Here is a 19,453-nt window from a genome sequence, read left to right on the forward strand (position 1 = left end):
CAAAAAAAGAATATCAACTCGTAGAGTCAGAAACTTACCGTTACCCACAAATTAGGCATGCCCTCACCACTGTGATCTCTTAAGGAAGAGGCCTTGCCTGAGGCCTCCCTGTAGGAGGACAGACTTTTGACTGACCCACTGACAAGTAAGGCGATCTTGCTTACTTATCGTAAACTTATCAATAACCCGCCTGACCCCTTAGTCCAACTTCGCCAACAATGGGAAATGGATGTAGGTTATTTAGAGGACGATGACTGGCAGGAAGCCCTCTCCTCTCCCCGGGTGGTGGCCATCCCCATGTGCCTGCGACTGGTCCAGCTCAAGGTCTTGCATAGATCCTACTTACCTGCGCACAAACTGGTTAAGATGGGCCGTCGGACAGATGCCGGCTGTCTCAGGGGGGCGCTTCAGAGGGACCTTCTTTCACATCATATGGGAGTGCTCGCGGTTGCAGCCCTACTGGGAGAAAATAGTCTAAAACAAAAAAGCTCAGCACACTTGTAAAAGTTACATATGGATAATCCACAATAAGATGTGTCGACAGCACAATTCTTGTTTCAGAAAGAAGTCGATATGTTCTGTTGATATAGAGTTAAGTCCTTTATTCACAAACAAGCAATTTTTTTTGCAACCGCCAACGCGTTTCGTCCACAATCGGACTTCTTCAGGGCTCACAATATAGATTTCATTCCTTTAGTATCCAAGTATCCATTTCCAAGTGTATTTGACCAATTTATTTAAAAGCGAGTTATCCAGACATAGTGCATCTACAATTTCCAGAAAACTAGTCGTGTATCGCGGGTTGTATGCACTCGTCTTTACGCGGTCATCTGGATCAGAAAAGTGTTCGCCGAGCTGGTGAGGGTTGGGGGGGGAAGCGATCACGTTATCTCCCCAGCTTTGTTTATTAGATGTCTGGGAGGCCACAGACCTGACCCAAACTGAACGTACGTGGGCATTATTGCGATTTGCTCTGGCGAAAAGAAATATTGCTCAGGGGTGGGGAACTGATGTCTCACCGACCTATTCAAAATGGTAAGGATATGGACAGGGCTATGCTTGCCGAGAAAGATGTGTTCACGCCCTGTGGTTGCCTGGCGAATTGGGACCATAAATGGGCAAAGTGGAATGTCTCCAGAGGTGGACTTTGTATTTCCCCTACAGTGGAATTACGCAAAAATGTTCCAGATATCGCTGCTCTTACTATTTAACGATTTTTTGTTTTGTATTGTGATGTAGTATGTATAGCTATGCAATTGTCATATCTGTGTCTCTTTGCAAGTATGTGTGCCCGTGATAGTTTATTGTCACAACTGTTTAATAAAAAGAGAATTTAAAAAAAAAAGAAAGCCTTGAATGCCTCCATCACTATGGTCTCCTTCCCTGAGGACTGGTAACACGCAGAAGTGAGGCCCACTTAAAGAAACCGTCCGCTGACTCAGCAGATGCGAAGAACTACCAGCCCATCTCCCTGCTCCCCCTATCCGGCAAAGGTTGCCGAAAAGGCAATCAATCAGCAACTCACCAAACACTTGAAACACCACAGCCTCCTGGACCCCCGTCAATCTGGATTCCAAGCCAACCACAGCACCAAGACAGCCCTGATATCAGCCACCGACGACATCAGGGCCCTCCCAGACCACTGCGAAACAGCAACCCTCATCCTTCTGGACCTGTCAGCTGCCCTAAACACCATCTCCAACCACATCTTTATGAACAGACTCCACCAAATTGGAATCCTGTGAGATACCCTCAAATGGATCACCTAATACCTCAGCAGAAGAACCCACTGAATCCGTCTCCCACCATTGACCTCGGAACCCAATGAGATCTGCAGCGTCCCACAAGGATCGTCCCTAAGCCCCACCATCTTCAACAAGTACATGACTCCCCTGGCCAATGTATTCTGATCGCACGGGCTCAACATCATCTCCTATGCCGACGACACAGCTCATTCTCTTGCTATCAGACGGCCCCTCCACCAACAGAACCAACTTCCACAGATGTATGATGAACATCGCCAACTGGATGAAGGACAACTGTCTCAAGCTCAACTCAGACAAACGGAAGTCCTCATCTTTAACAACACCACTTCACCACGGAACAACACTTGGTGACATGCTGAACTCGGCCCTTCCCCTGCCCTGAAAGACCACACCCGCAATGTTGACATCTTCTTGGACAGCAAGTTATCTATGCAGAAACCGGTAAATGCAGTCTCGTCCACCTGCTTCCACACCCATCGCATGCTCCATCAGATCTTCAGGTGGCTCCAAGTCTACACCAGAAGGACTGTCTCTCAAGCCCTTGTCACGAGTGACCTGACTATGGTAACTCTTGACATAGGAATCACGGCACGACTCCTGAAGAGACTACAGACAACACATAATGCAGCCGCAAGACTCATCCTTGACCTCCCTAAACAGACTCCTCACCCGCACCTCAAGAAGCTACAATGGCTCTTGATCCAGAAGAGATGCCAGTTTAAGATGCTGACCCACTCCTACAAAGCCTTGCATAACAAAGGACCAGCATACATCAACGAACAAATGACCTTTCACCAACTGACCAGACGCCAGCAATTTGCCTCCCTTTTCCTCGCAGACACCCCCCAGATCCACCGATCCACCAGCGAGAATGCTCCTTTTCTCACCTGGATCGACCTTCCCCTGCACGTGAGGAACGCCGCATCGTTCCGGAAATTCAGTCATGGCTGTTCGAATGAACAATGCACTGAGAAGCAGCTAGCAACTCCAGCGCTTTGAGACCCTTGCAGGTGATTTGCCATGCTTTAAAAATTATCCTACAATGTTTGATGCTCTCATCCTTGTATTTGTCACTTCAGAGCCCTGATTGCATACCAGTTCCTCTAGCTGTTGATGGTGGGCTCGCCCCAGGCAGTTGTCACCCACCTCCAGACTAAGGCAAACCTACTGATGTCCTAGGGGTTCACTATCAATGTGCTGAAGTCGCACACAACTCCACAAATGCTCCCCTTTATCAGAGCCATTCTGGACACAATGTAGTTTTGGGCCTATACCCGGGAGCAACTAGTCCAAGACATTGGGGCAATGATGCCAATGTTTGAACCCCTGTCCTGGATCTAAGTGAGGATGACTCTAAGGCTGCTGGGGCTGATGGCCTCCGGCATCCTGCTCATCAAGCACGCCAGATGGCATATGCGGGGTATGCAGTTGGATCAGAAGTCCTAGTGGGCACAGTACCAGGGAGATCTTTCTGTCTGGTCCAGATTTCAGAGGAGACTGCAAAAGATCTGTAGTAGTGACTGGGGGATCGCGATTTGGTCAGCAAAAGACACCTCTCTTTGACTACCCACAGCTCACAGGGGTGACTGATGCTTTACCTCTGGGCTGGGAAGACCATCTGGGAGATCTGCAATGTCAGGTCTCCAGCTGAGGTCTGGCTCCATATCAACCTGGAGCTGAAAGCCATCCACTTGGTATTGAAAGCCTTCCTACCATCCATCAAAGGTAAGCTGGTGCAGGTGCTCCACTGCTGACAATGCGCAATGTCAGCTCTTATGCTTTGGACCTTTCATGGTATCTCTTGCTCTGAGACCTGTTCCACTTAGAGTAGAACTCAGGTTTTTTTTTTTTATGCCTTCACATCGATACAGTTCATGCCTAAAATTCTGAATAAGTTCTGAACCAACTGGGTCCAATTCATGCTGGTCACCCCCTTTTTGGGCACGTAGAGTTTGGTATACCTGCGCGGAGGCTTCCATGCTTGGAGATTGAGCAGTGACAGGTCACTGCTTTCAACCTTACTCCTGAAGTTGTTTGTTGTTGATGTCATCTTGGTATGAAACACAAATGAGGGTAGGGGATGATGCTTGCAATAAGTCTAACTACTAGCAATTATTTGAGGGTAACATTCCAGCACAACGTTCTTTAGCCCACCATGCCACCTCAGTTTGTACCCAGTCATATGCAAATCAGTCTTGACCCTGTTCCAGTAGGAATAGTTAAGCCAAAACCTACAAGCCAGGTCCTCACTGAATTTGAAATATAACAACCCAACACCAGTTTTTTTTCCTGATGGGCTCAGCCAAACCTGTATATGCCTGCTGTTGGAGTATGTTTGAGGCCTGGTGTGCTTCTAAATGGATTGACCTACTCCATGCCAAGCTGTCCAAAGTTTTGTTGTTTGTGCAGTCCCTAGCCCAGTAAGGCCTAACTTTGGTCAGAATTAGAGGATACCTGTCGGCGCTTTCAGCCTTTTAACAGGTGCTAGACCAGCCAGCCCTCACATCACTGTCTGTGATGTTTCCCCAAGGGGTTACAATATGTGTTCCCTCCTGCGTACATCCTGCTGCCCAGTTCTTTGAACCTGTCTCTTATAAAAATATTCCATCTTAGAGATCTGCACACTGGTCCTGATTGATTTGCTTGGTTCTACGTCTGCGGGCATAGACGAGTCAAAAAGCACCTAAAGTCAGTGGGCATGGGGTGGCTCCAATAAACGCCCACACGTCCAGTCCATCCCGGAGCCACAGGCCCCACCTGGGGTCATTGACACTTTTTTCAGATTGATTCTGAGGCTTGGGGAATATTTAAAAGTTGAGGTAACTGTGGTTAAATTGTCTCTACCAAAAAGAGCCTTATTGAAGTTAAGAAGCCTGTTCTTTGATTACGACATTATACATGTCAGATATACAGGTTGTTACGTGAGTAACCTAAGATAAATGAATTCTAAACATAGGCACACACACCAATATTAGTTTAATTATATATGGATATTTATTTTGTTACCTGTGTCTCGTGGAAATTCTAATCAGTATGTCACAGTTCTTTCCCAGCAGAGGAGCGGAGCGATGGCTGGACGCTAACAGACAGCGTGTTCTTGTCTGCGTTCTCTCGGCGGTTTGCCAATTGCTCAGAACTGCGAGTGCTGCAATTTTTGGTTCAGCCGGGGAGGTGTGCGAGCTCCGGGGAGCTAAGCTGGGCTACCTGAGGAGTCTTTTCTTCCGGGAGCGGGTTGATGATTTCACCGGATAACTGATGTCGGATACCAGCAGTCATACCGGCAGCGCCAGAAGGATATCAGGGCGTGTGATAGTGCTGAGACGCTGCGAGAGATGCTGTGAGGTCTGAAAGGTGCAGTCAGAGGCTTTTTTCCATGTGCGATCATCAAGAGAGGAGAAAGTAAAATGAAGTGAGGTGAGAGGAGTGGTGTGCTCACCCGGATCAAGGGGCAGGAAACCGGTAATAGGATTGTAGAGGAGACTTTGGGAGACTTCGCAGTAGCCGGCTCTTGGGCTCGGAGCCAGTGCTAGAGGCTATTTTTTTGATCTGGTAAGCACTTTCTTAGCCCCTCTATCACTGTGTTTCATTATGTAAGGCAGAATGCTGATTACATAATTGACTTTAACAAAGTGCTGCAGTTTCGTCTCCCCTCCAGTTTCCTCAGCCCTACTTGCCCGCCCCTCATATTTTTGCTCTCTTGCTCTGTCTACTACACCTTACTAAAGGAGAAAAACTGAGGGGCTGCGATAAATAAATGGAGAAAAGAGACCAGTGCAAGTTCTTGCGCTTGAGCTTCTTTTAGTGTTCTATTTCCTTCTTGTGTGCTTTGGGGGGCAGATACACAGACCAGGGGGCAACATTAGGTCAAATCTTAGGTTGGGTGTTGGTGCGGTGTATTGCGGAAGCGGTCTGTGTAGCACGGATGGGCTTGCGATCATTTCATCTAACCTTTTATCATTATCTGCATACTGGGAACAATTTGCCACCTTGTTCATTCATAATTTTTTTTTTTAACTACAACCCGCTATCATCAATGAAGCGTATTTCAAGAGATAGCTCTATGAAAACGCGTTCTGCTCGACGAAATCTGAAAGGTGACAAAGACAAAGCAGTCAAGACAGATAGTCGTATGGTTGTCCGTGCAGCCGCATCCCATACTCGTAAGAAACCGCTTCGCTCCACAAACGAGCAGATCCAGGAAGGGTCCTCTTTCAACATGTCTTTGGAAACTATTAATAGATCAAGTTCTAGCACAAGCTCAGCTACTACATCTCTTCTCCCAGACACTTTTCCATTAATTACATCAGCCTCGCTAACCATACCGGTTGTATCAATCTGCTGCAATCCGTGCTCCCTCCCTTCCATCAGCATTCACAAATACAGAAAAAGACAAGCAGCTATATCCTCTATTTTCCTGGGTTAGTGCAAAAGTGCCACAAACATCGATCCTTGCACCCACTCACTTGATTCAACCAACTACCATTATCATCGGCTTATTTGCTATCAACTCAGGCACCCGAGCATTCCCACTTCCTAAATCAGAATCTGACAACTCAACAAGGCACAGGCGCAGTCACCTCAACTATCCTCACTACAAATCCTCCCATTACAACTATAACGACAACGGGTGTGGATCCTATATCTTTATTACCTCCACCACTCCCAGTATTATCTCCTCTGTCTGTACCGCCTTCTCAACTACTCACAACACAGGTAACTAATCCTAAATGAGCTACGGGACATGAAGATCTCAGGAGAAAAAGCACATACGAAAACTAATGAACAACTGGAACGGATTAATAACAGTCTTCTACAATTATCCTCTCCTATTACTCAAGCTAAATCTCAAGTCTCCTTCTTAGAAGAATCTACAAAGACCCAAGATTCAATGATTTTCAAGATGAGATCCGAGCTTGAGGATCTCAAACTTAAAATTGATGATCCGGAGAATAGGGCGCGGCGCACTAACCTTCGATTTGTGGGGATAACAGAAGATTTGGAAGCCGGTTCATCAGTCCAGAAATTTATTTCTGATTTAATCCACAAATATGTACTGGAGGGCAAGACAACTATCGCTGAAGATCTTACTATCGTTCGGGCTCATAGTGTCCCCACAATTCGTTATTCCAATGCTAAATATCCTCGAACTATAGTGGCTTGCTTTGGGGATGTCCGGATAAAAGAGCAGATCTTCTCGCAGGCAATCTCTAATAAAGCTTTCTCCACAACCCAGAACTACTCGTTCCGGATTTTCTCAGATATGTCAATATTAGCGGCACGAAGAGAGTTTGTAGGTCTGATTAACGAATTCAAGGACTCGGGGGCACCCGCTGGGATTATGCAACAATCAAAGCTAAGAGTGCTATATAAGGGACGTACTCTTTTTTTCACTCTGTAGACCAAGCCAAGGAATTTTTTAGCTTAGTGTAGCAGGGCAGTGGGTAAAAATGCTAGGGATTTCTCTTTCTTATTTTTTTGTTTTTTTTGTTCTTGTGTGATGGCACTGACAAAAATGCAAAGATGTAAAAGACAATAACTGCGGTTCTAATAATGTAATCATCAATAATTCTACGCTTTCCACTGCTCCTCTAAGGGAATGAGCCTTGTGTACCATATCATTGTACTCATCTAAGGGGGTTTGGGTCACAGGGGAGGGGGTGGGATGGCCTTTTGAGCCCGAGACGGGTGGGGCCCTTAAAGGGGGGTTTGGGTGAATGCGTGTTACACTTAGGTGTGGGGGCATGAGGGGGAGAAAAGAAAAAATTCAGTTAGGTATTTTTTTTAATGAGATTTGGAAAAGTAGATAGGCAAAAAAGTGGTCCAAATTTGAATACAGCTCTATCATTTTGGTACAATTTCAAACTTCAATGGCTACACGACAAATAATCAGATTGACCTCATGTAACATCAATGGGGCCAAAAATCACATTAAGCTAAAAGCTACTTTGAAGTGGTTGGTATCTGGACAAATTCAGATTATCCTACTGCAGGAAGCACATCTAAGAGGTGATGCATTCCGTTGCAGATTACCAAGCTTTATTTCTCAAGCTTTTTTTTCCTTCAGCAGGAGCTGCAGTAAGGAGGGGTAGCAATTTTGTTTACACACAACTGTGCTGGTGAGGTTCTTCAAATTAATAAGGATCCCAATGCAAGATGGATCATTGTAAGCTGGGAGATGGGTAATCAGATCTTCCAGATAGTTCGCTTTTACGGTCCGATTTCGGATGATACATCTGCTTTGGAGGGTCCTAAAGATGCTCTCTCCCAACTTCCAGGTCACATTATTATAGGGGGGTATTTTAATCTAATACAGAACTTGCAGCTTGATTCTTCTCGTAAAAATAAGGCTCAAAGTAAACCAAGAGTAGCAAGAAGTTCTGCTACCTTAGTTCAGGAACGTGCTCTATTAGACCCATGGCGATTCCAACATCCTAGGGCAAGGGAATATACCTGTTTTTTTAAAAGATATAATTCTGCTTCGCGAATCGTTTTTTTATTTTTTATTTCACATTACTGGGAATGGGCCAAGACCTATATACTTGCAAATCCTTTTTCAGATCACTCCGTTCCGGAGATAGAAATTAAGGTTAATCTGGCTGGACGTTAGATAAGACTCTCTTAACTGAAGAAGAATGGCTTATGAGTATGCGTATATCAATCGAAGATTTCTTAGAAAGAAACAAAGGTTCCGCCCCGTGGGTTTTTGTTTGGGAAGCTTGCAAAGCTTTTATTAGAGGGGAAGTGATATCGCACAAGGCTAATCTAGCCAAAAGAAGAAGGTCTACCGCTCTAGCGCTACAGCACAATCTAGATCAAGCTGTGCAGAGACACATAGTCGATTATTCTTCAAGCACAAAAAAGAATCTGGAAAAAGCTCAAAGTGATTTAAAAGATTTATATGTATCTACTACTATTTTAAATCAAAGTACATGTTTTCAGAAATTGTACGAGGAAAGCGAATACGCGGGTAAGTTCTTTGCATGGTCTCTGAAAAAAAGAACTAATGAAGCAACGATTAAAACTATCTTCGATGAAAATAGAAATCAATCAGTAGACCAAACGATGGATATTGGAGCGGTCTTTCTCATTATAAAAAGATTTATTCCTCCTCTTCTTCGACTTCTTCTTCCTCTATAGAAGAATTTCTTAATCCTATAGACATACCTAAACTTAATGATTTTCTACAAGCTTCCATAGTGGCTCCAATTACATCTGAGGAAGTCCAGGAGGCTATTAAGGGATCCCCGAATGGGAAAGCTTGCGGCTGTGATGGTCTTCCAGCCGAGTTTTACACGGTCTTTCTGCCTCAATTAATCGATATTTAGTCAAGGTATTCAATGCAATATTAGAAGGTTGTCATCTGCCTAAATCTTTTTCAGAGGCTGCCATAATAAGTTTTATTAAAAAAGGTAAACCTCCCGATAATCCGGATTCGTATCGCCCCATCAGCCTTTTAAATGCGGACTATAAGTTCTTTACTAAAATTATTGCACTAATAATAACAGCTCCTGCTCAATCTTTGGTACATGGAGAACAGACAGGTTTTCTCCCTGGTAGAACGATGGCAACAAACACCAACTTTTTAGTTCAGGCAATTGATTATTATATCCATAAAAACGTAGAAGCTACCATAATCATGATAGACGCTGAAAAAGCTTTTGATGTAGTCCCTTGGGAAATATTGTTTGCAATTTTATCAAGATTTAATTTTCCTCAACAACTTGTTAATTTACTGAATAACCTTTATATTGGTGCCGAAGCAAAGATTAAACTAAGTTCACAAACCGTCGGTTCAATACAAATTAAACGCGGCACTCGGCAAGGGTGCGCAATGTCACCAGTGCTGTTCGCACTTTTTATAGAGCCCCTGGCATCGCTAATACGACAAGATCCACAAATTAGAGCACCTCTGCCAGGTGCTCCTAAATTGAAACTTTTTGTGGATGACATCATTTATCTGCCGAGCAACACAATATTTTGAATGTGTTTTAAAAAATTCAATTATTTTCCAATTTGGGGGGATATAGGATCAATCACTCTAAATCGGAAATTTTGCTCTTCAATTGCTCCGATCAGGTTCTCCCATCCGATTTGCGGAACCAGGTTTGCTTGACAGGGGCAATTAGATGCTTAGGGATTTATGTATCGCACAATCCTCCTCAGCTTTACCAGCTCAATTATGAGACTACTCTTTTTAAGGCTAGAAGTTTGTTAAAGCAGTGGCACAACCTACCACTTTCTTTGATAGGGAGAATCGCAGTTATCAAAATGATGATCTTGCCCTTATTTCTTTAAATTTTTTCGAATCTTTTAATTAAAGTCCCTTCGAAATCTTTTACCGAGATAGATTAAATGCTTCGGTTATTTGCTTGGACTGGAAAGAAACGTCGTACTAAACTAGAGACTTTTACAATTACCAACTTTAGATGGGGGCCTTGCACTCCCTCATTTCAAAAAATATTATCAAGCACTTTTTTCGATTGGTGCACAAGGTCTCTTACTAGACGTCATTTAGGTAGCAATTATTACTTGAAGCAAATGCTTTTGGAATCTGGTTCCCACCTTGTCCCTTTTATTAAAATTCCGAGGCTCCCCAATCATAGCAGATACAAGACACCCCAAATCATTGTTGTTAGGTTTTGTCAATTGAAGCAGGAATATCATTTTACCACCTTCCACTATGATATGTTTATATCTCATAGTGGGGAGATAGGTCTCCAAATAAGTCATGAAACCATAACCACTTGGGGAAGATTTGGAGTTCTACATTTTAGGGATTTGTGTTTAGGAGATCAAATAAAATCCTGGAATCAAATTAAACAGTCCAATCCTCTGCTTCCATCTTCATTAACATTTTCCTTTTTTCAATTTAGGAATTTTTTAAGCAGTCTACAAGTCTCCCTTGATCCCCAAGCGAATCTGATTAGCTTCAATTACTATGTGAATGAGAGTTGAGGGATTGGTAACTGGTATAAAACTCTACTTAGTCAGCTTGAGGCTAAAACTGTTCCACAAGCTCTTCAAAAGATCTTAAACTCTACGGGGTGTCGGATAGATATCCAAAAATTGAGATTATATAATACCTGGTCACATAAAGCCTTACGGGGTGCCAATTTTAAACGCATGAGTTTCTTTTCTACATGGGAACTCTATTATACTCCATCTCAACTCTCCAAAATGTACTCCTCTATTTTAGGTGCATGTTTTAGATGCAACCACTCCATTGGGGATTGGTTCCATATTTGTTTTTTTATGTCCAGCTCTAAACAAATTTTGGAACCAAATTTGTTGGTGGCTTGGCATCAAATTCGATATAAATCTGTTGCCCGAACCAAGTATAGTTCTTTTTGGCATGTCTGATATATCGGGCTTATCTGTCTCTCAGCAACAGTATATCTTCATTACATTACTTGTTGCCAGATCTCTGATATTGCAAAAGTGGAGAGAGTTTGACTCTCCAACATTTGCCCAATGGTTACTCAAGATGTCTTGAACTGAGGCGAAGGAGAAGCTGTACTCTTAAAGAGTAGGAGCCTTATTGAAGTTTTATCAACTATGGGGTGGGAATTGGAATTATGTTTGCTTATATTTTCGAAATTTTGGAATGTAGATTTTGTCATTTATGTTAATCAATAAGCATTTATTATGTATTTCATTGATATTGCTATGTGGATGAACTGGGTTTTTTTTATCTCTTTTTCTACTAACTGCAAAATAAATATAAATAAAAAAAGACAGTATGTCACATCATCTGATGTTTCATTATAACAAGTGACATGATAAAATGTATATCCACTAGTAAACAAAATAATGAAGAAGATAGGAAGACATCAGTCATTAAAGCGCGTTGACGCCTCATCAGTGTTATTAAGCACTATATAAATGCAATTACAATACAATTAACACATTTAAGTGCTTGCTTTTATCCCAAGACACTGTGAACCTAGTCTAACTAGACCATTTTCTAATTTTTACAAGGTTAATAATGTATGTACAACAATTGCACACCCACACATACCTTGGAAATTGCAGGCGTACCGATATGGCCATATTGAGGTCTGTCAACCGAGATTGTTCACATCTCATGAGAGAGGCATGACTGCTCCTTTGAAATGTCCTTCCAAGTCTCTGAATCGGGATGTAGCACTCAAGTGAGCTAAATGATGCCAGTGACAAATGCAGGCTTCCAGATCTTTTGGCATCTGTCGAATGATTAATATTATTATTCATATAGTATCAATCGGTTAATACTATATGCATAATATTAAGTGTTAATTCCGTAATAGCTTTAAAATGATATTATGATGTCAACATACCCCTTCAAAATGGAAATCATCCATTAAATGAGAGTACAATCCCTCTTGTTTAAAAGAAAATGAGATGATAGTGCGGAGTATTGTTTGTAAATATATACCTTTTGTATGCAAGCTTAAAATCATGTACCAAAATTAATGTGTTGTATGTAGGTTGTGAAAATAAGGTAAAGAAGAAAAATCAGTCTTCATCTGACAATGATGTCATCAAAGTATTAGGTCTTAGAATAATGAAGTGGTGAAGCGAAGCAGCAGATTCTTTTGTTGGGGGGGTAAATCTTTAAATAGTTGCTCATTGTACAACAAACATACTTGGTCGATCATAGGCACAGTAGGCATTGCAAAGATACACGTCACAGTACAGTCACAATATCCACCAGGAACAAGCGAAAAGTCCCCAATGTACATGCACATCAACATCACAGTAGTGCAAAGTCGAATCCATGACCCGGGTTTAACCATCTGAACGTCGCTTGTATTGTGTGGCAACCACTCATTATCATTTATTGTGACACCAAGTTTCCCAAACTTTCTCCCATTTCCTGGGGCAAGCACATTTTCCACCCTTTGACACCAGTCCAGATCGGTTTCCCAATCTGCTACCACGAGGGAGTCCACCCGTTCCCCAAGCCCAGGCTATGTCTGCTTAACTCCGGCAGCTAGCGCTAGCTAAATCTTATGATATTTGGGCCTTACTTCCTCACCCGTAACACTCAGGAGGAGCCACCGAGCCTCCAATGGTACATCTAGTCCAGTGACCTGGGCCATAACTTGAACCACCCCCCTTCAGTATTGTAGGATTTCAGGACAGTCCCACAATATGTGGAAGAAAAGGGCCATATTGCATCTCCCCAGCCGGTGTAGAAGTGATCTATAATAATACGATCTTTGAAGTATCCCCAGCTGGCTCAACTGAATCTGACCCGTATAGCAACCTCTTTAGGGATCTGCACTGCCTCCACCCAGTCATCATCCTCAATAAGTCCAATGTCTCCGTCTCATGCTTCCTGTAGAGCCTTCAGAGGGTCAGCGGATTTGGTCATTAATTTCCTATAGGGCAGAGAGATGGTTTGGTCTGACATGGGATCCAAAAGAAAGCGGTCCTCCATTGGCGCTTGCTTTGGCAATTGTTCACCCTCCAGTATATGCTTCCTCTGTGCATGCCCCAATTGTAGATGTCAAAAACGCTCTGACACTACCATCTCGTATTCTTTCGGAAGTTCCTCAAATGTGTTCGGGGCCTGCCCTCTCCATACATCTCCCAGGTCTTCAATACCGAGCAATTCCCATCTGGGAACCCCCTTCAGGCCGCTAACCTCATGCAGGAGCTCATTGTCCCATAGTGGAGTCCTGTCAGTCAGTATGTCATCCCATCCCAGGAATTTAGTGGCTTTTTGCCATTGTTTCATACCATCTAAGCTCGCTCCCATTCTCTCTTGTATAGTAGTGATGGGGAGCCCCAGCTGCCGATGGTTGTGGTATGCCGGTTCTGCGCTATCCGCAAACACCCAGTCATTGATAGCTATCAGCTGGGCAGCCCAGTAGTACTTGTGTATGTTTCAGACTGCAAGCCTCCCCTTTCCCTCTTTGGAGAAGCAGCAGATTCTTCATCAAGAAGTGCTTGCAAGACTTCTCACATCTGCCAATCTCTGTTAAATACAGTAGATTTCCATCTTCTTGAGCATCTACCACCATGAAAGCAGTAGTCTCCATCAATTCTGATGTGAAATCAGTTTTTGGATTAAAGTCTCTTTAAACCATAACATTTTTTGCAATTATGAGTCATAATGATGCGGCCAGTCCTTCAACCAAGCCTGAAGTTGACGCAGACTCATTGTCAATAATGTAGGTCTTGAGCCACCTGCAGTGACAGCACATCTTTAAGTTTATTCCTAATTTTGCTCTAATTTAAGTCCTTGAAACTCTGGTAGTACAGCACAGACCGCTATTGTTTATTCACATTTCTCTGTGGAAGCCCGGCTTTTTCAGCAGAACCCTTCGATTGTTTCATGATAGCAGGGACTTCCTCACATGTAAAGCTCCCCTCCTGATGCTGAAGCCATGGTTCAAGAGTAAACATCAGATTAATGTGAATGCGGTTTCCCCAGTTGCAGTGGCCAATTCAAGATCACCTTAGCAAATTTTAAATAGCTGAATACAGGTTTCACCTTCACTGCCTCAAGTCTTTGGATACTCAGAACATAGAATTGAACCAGGTTCTCAGTCAGTTGCAACCGTGGCACCCATCAAATTCTATTTCGGCATTTAGTATCTGATGTGAAGTTGTTCATTTTGAAAGCACTAATATTATCACAGCAGCCGCCAAAATGACGACGCGTAGTATTCCAGTGAACAGATCTCCAAGTATTTCGAAGCAGATTTGAGGGATGTGACCTATTGTATCAGGAAGAAATCTGACACTGACCAACCCTGATTCTAGAGGACCTAGATGTGAAGTTACCCCTTGTGCATTGCTTGAACAATATTTTTCAAACTCTGTGCAAAGATACTTGAAAAGCTTTTTTCTGGCAGATATGTGATTTGTGCTACCCTTTCTGTTGACATCTAGACAAATGTATCTTCTGAGATTGTGAGAGAAACTGAAGAGTGAGAAGTGAAGTTATCACTCCCAGGTAATTTCAGGTGATCTCGTTTAACCTGGCTGTGTCTGGCCAGAAGAAAGCCTCGATTATCCCCTTTGGTACATGATAATAATTTGATTGCAAGAAAACAAAATCTTGTTTAGATTTAAAACGTATGTTACTCCTTTCTTCATTTTACAATACTTGTGCCTGTGTCTCGCTAAGTGGAGACCCATTCTCTAACATGCCCATGTCAGTTAAGGATGACTTGTTACAAGGTTCTGGCAGAGTTGTTTCCTGTGATGTTAATGAAACACTTAAGTTATTTTTACACTGTCATGCACTAATAAACAATACTTTATCATCAGATATATAATGCATACCATATTGAAAAATAGCATTTGAATTGTACTGTCTTATTTGCAATTTCTTGAAACCAACCTAGGTTTTTCAATTTCATACACTAATTGTATTCTCTAGCAATAATTGGTGCTTTAATTAAACCATGAATCAGATAAGATACTAGACATATTACTTTGTGACCTAACTGAATTTAGTCTCCTGAATAGATCTTAATTGATACCCTATATTTTGGACCTAGCAAGCTGTTCAGGCGAAGGAAAATAACTGCTAAGCAATTCAGTAATAATGCTCTAAGGTTCATGCTTATACTTGAGCATTTCAAGTGCAGTTTGCAACAAGAAAATTGCCTTAAATGGAGTCTGCTTTTCATGCGAGTCCCTTAATTATTATAAAAGCAGACGTTGTTTCAGGCAGGGAGTAAATGCTCATTCACTCTCTTCTCATCTCCAAAACAGTTAACAAAGATTGTACACATAGGCTCTTCTTTTTGTCTTGAAACCATGGTTGTCGGAGTTTTCCAACTGGGAATGTGGTAATAACAACACCTTCAATAAATCTAGTGTATTCGGTAAAGTGTTCTTGATACGGATCAGCAGGTGTGCTCCATCTACAAACCCCCTTAGAAGCCTATGATGCATTTTTAGACATACTTTTGTTCTGTAACATTACCATTCCAATTGCAGATAACCCTGTACCCCATTTCCAATCTGAAAAATGATCATAAATACCATGTAGTATTTTCTGTACAAATTATTTTCTAAATTAAAGCAATAAAGAGTCCTCTGAAAAATAGTCTTTATCAAACACAAAATCTCTCGGAAAGAGACGAGCAGGATACGTTTCAGAACCTTTTACCTGCCTCCACTCTCATCCCCAAATAATTATATGTGATATTGTGCATTCAAAGCCAGAATTTACATAATCAGTTAGGTACTCCACGAGTGAATATATTTAGGTCTAATAATCAAGATAATTGTTAATTCCTCAATGTACCTATTGAGATAATGGATTTCAGAAACGTTTTTACATCCCTAAACTAAAGTTTTGTTTATTATTCTTATGTTGTAAAACATTTCATAGCGATACACAATACATACCTTGCACCATACACTTCGCAATCAGATTAAATAAAAGGAACACAAATGACATTGCATTGCATGCTTCTCAATGGCCTCAAGAATTTGACTGACACAACTTATAGCAACGTTGACCGATAAATCATTACTGCAATCATTGGCGTTTTTGTACTGGCACTGGCCTCAATACAAACTCCTTCTGTCTTGTATCAAACCAGGCATCCCATCCCTGTACAACTCTCCTAGGTCTCGCCCGACTCTGCAGCAACTTTTGCAGCTAGATATTGTTTATACAATACCTAAAAACTTCTTGGACGACTTTGTGGGGGCTTTGTGGGGCCTATCAATAACAATTTCCTTACATCTTTTTGTAGGGGCTTTGTGTATCCCAATAAAGCAAGTAGTGGATCTGGAGAGAGGGATACTCCTGTTATTTCATTTAGCTTGTGAAATATTTGCCCTCAAAAGCCAGCAACCTGAGGGCATAACCAAGCAACATGCAGAAAACCTGCACAACCCTCACCGCAGCGTTGACAGCAGTTCGATTCCCTCAAGCCATATCGGTGCAACCTCTCCGGTGTGTAATACACCCTGTTGGGGAACTTGAAATGTATTAGTCTATGTTTACCATTTAGTGAGACTGTTTGTGTTACCTCACAGCAATACCTCCATTTGCTATCATCTAGTATCTCTGAGAGGTTGGATTGCCACTGCAACCTAGCTTTAGAATGTTGCGTGCATCTAAACTCTCATAACTTGTCGTATATGCTAGACACCAGCTTGTTAGGAGACTTTGAGCGTAGGAAGAAGGTGAAGGATGGCAGCCCCGGAGGCTCCTGGAATTCATCTCCACAAAACGCATGTAGAGCATGTCTGAGCCTCATATAATGAAATTGTAAGAGTGGAGTGAGGTCCTGTCTATCCACTCCAGCTTCCTCCCATGAACGGACCCTGCTCTCCAAGAATAAATCACCCACAGTGTGGATTTGGATACCCTTTAAAGACAGGACCACCTCGCTCTCTGCACTCATTGGGAGCCAATGACCACATTCCACTTGCAGAAGAGGGGAATACAAAAGGGTAGCTTATTGTTGTGTGTACCTATATTACTCGGGGCCAGCTCACCCCGACTACCCCGTAGCCTCTTGTTTCCTCCCCTAGTGAATATTAGGGATATTTTATGTATATGGAATACAAAAGTATACCAGCTTGTTTCTTTAAGTCATGCCATGCATGCACCGTCGAATTAATAGAATCCAACACTCCATTACGTCTATTAGGGGTTGGGGATAGTCCTCGTGGTACCAAGTTGGGTTCAACTGCAATCTTTTCAATGTGAAGATGAGGGAGATTGTGCGGGCCATGACACCAAAAAAAAGGCATGTGAGCTTTGAGCTGCTCTATAATATAGTTCCAAATCCAGAGCCCCCAGCCCCCCCCCAATGGAATACGGTAATGTAAGAGTATCCATTTTAACACGCGGAGCTTTCCCTGCCCATGCTAGTCTGACCATCAATGCACCCAGCCTTTTGAAAATATATTTTGGGATAACCATTGGAATATTGACAAAGAGAAATAAGAATCTGGGCAGCACAACCATTTTCATCAGAGAAATGCGGCCTACTAATGACAAAGGGAGACGTACCCACCTATCGATGTCCTCGTCTAGCTTAGTTATAGCTTTGCCATAATTTTCCCTTATAACTAACTCCGAGTCTGAATGTACCAGCACTCCCAGATATCGTACTGGGTCATTGACCACTGAAGGGGAAAGTCTAAGGCAAATGGTGCCATGACCGAAGTCAATGGAAATATAATAGTTTTATTCCAATTAATTTTTAACCCAGAGACCCCACCAAATCTCGTCCCCTCACGTATTATTGGTGCTAACTTAGTGGCTGGCTCCCTAACATACAGCAGCATATCATCTGCGTATGCCAATATTATAAAATTGTAGTTTGGGAAGCGTATCCCCTGGTGCCCGTGATACTCTCTGAGAGCGCTCGCTAATGGTTCCACTACTATAGCATACAATAGCGGGGACAAAGGACAGCCTTGCCTGGTGCCTCTCGATATCTTGAAGGGAGAGGTGACATCCCCTGCACACACTCTGGCCATTGGCTGATTGTATAGTACCGAAATCAGTCTGAGGCAAATCTCTCCCACTCACAGTCGCCGCAATACAGCCAGCATAAACGTCCACTCTATGGAGTTGAATGGTTTCTCTGCGTCCAAGAAAACCGCCGCTGCTTTAACATCAGGTCTAACATGTTAAATGGCCCCAAACACTGTCCTCAAATTATATGTTAAAGAGCGGCCTATCACAAATCCCGCCTGCACAGGCACAAGTCTGTTAGCTAGTATTTTGGCAAATATTTTTGTTTCCACATTAAGAAGCGATAGCGGCCTATAAGACGAGCATTCTTGTGGAGACTTCCTGGTTTAAGCAGTTACTATTAGGGCCTCCCTCATAGTATGTAGCATTATGCCTGACTCACTGATTTCCTTGAACAGCATGCTCAGATGTGTGACCAATAATTCTTTATAGGCCTTATAAAAGGATACTGTGAGCCCATCCTGACCCAGGGCACTACCCTCCTGCATGGAATTCAAGGCCACCAGAATCTCAGTGGAGTCCAGAGTCAAGTATTCTCAGTGCCCGCTAGTGAGCCAGGGTAATTGTATGTGCTCTAAGTAATCTAATATGGTTTGGTTGTCTGCCACTACCTTGGAACCGTACAAGTCCTCATAGTATCTACCGAACCTGTTGGCAATATCAGTAGGGTCAGGCAGCAGACCACCGTCCACATCTAGCAGCGCTGCCACACCCGCAGACTTTCTTTGTCGACAGGCCAGAGTCGCCAGTACCAATGTGGAAATGAGCCTTTTTAGGGGCCCACCGGTGCGGGGGTTCACCCTTCTCTGTCCACGGGTCCTTAAACCAACAAAGAAGAGATTGGCACTGAAGCTGGAATTCAAAGAACAAGTTTATTCACTCATGTAAACTTTATTTTATTGCCTCATCTGGCCCTGGCACAGCAACCTTAAATTGAAACCATTATTTTGTATGCATGGCAGAGCTGCTCCCTGTGTCAGGAGCTGCACATGGCCCACAGACGCTGCTGCCCCTCCTTCTCTCTTATGGCTTCATAGAACCTGCTTGGTCTTTTGCCAAAAATAATAAGCAGAGCCTCCCCTCTCTCTCTACACTCTGGCCCCCTCCTTCGTAATGTCTACCAAGGTCGAAGTGCCAGAGCAAGCCTGCCAGAAATAAACCCTCCGTCCGCTCTGGTCTCTCCCCTCCTTCTTTTTCATAGAGGGGGAGAGCACAGTCCTACATGCACTTTTAAAAT

Source organism: Triturus cristatus, chromosome 2_2 (assembly GCF_964204655.1).
Source record: "Triturus cristatus chromosome 2_2, aTriCri1.1, whole genome shotgun sequence".
NCBI classification, from domain to species: Eukaryota; Metazoa; Chordata; class Amphibia; order Caudata; family Salamandridae; genus Triturus; species Triturus cristatus.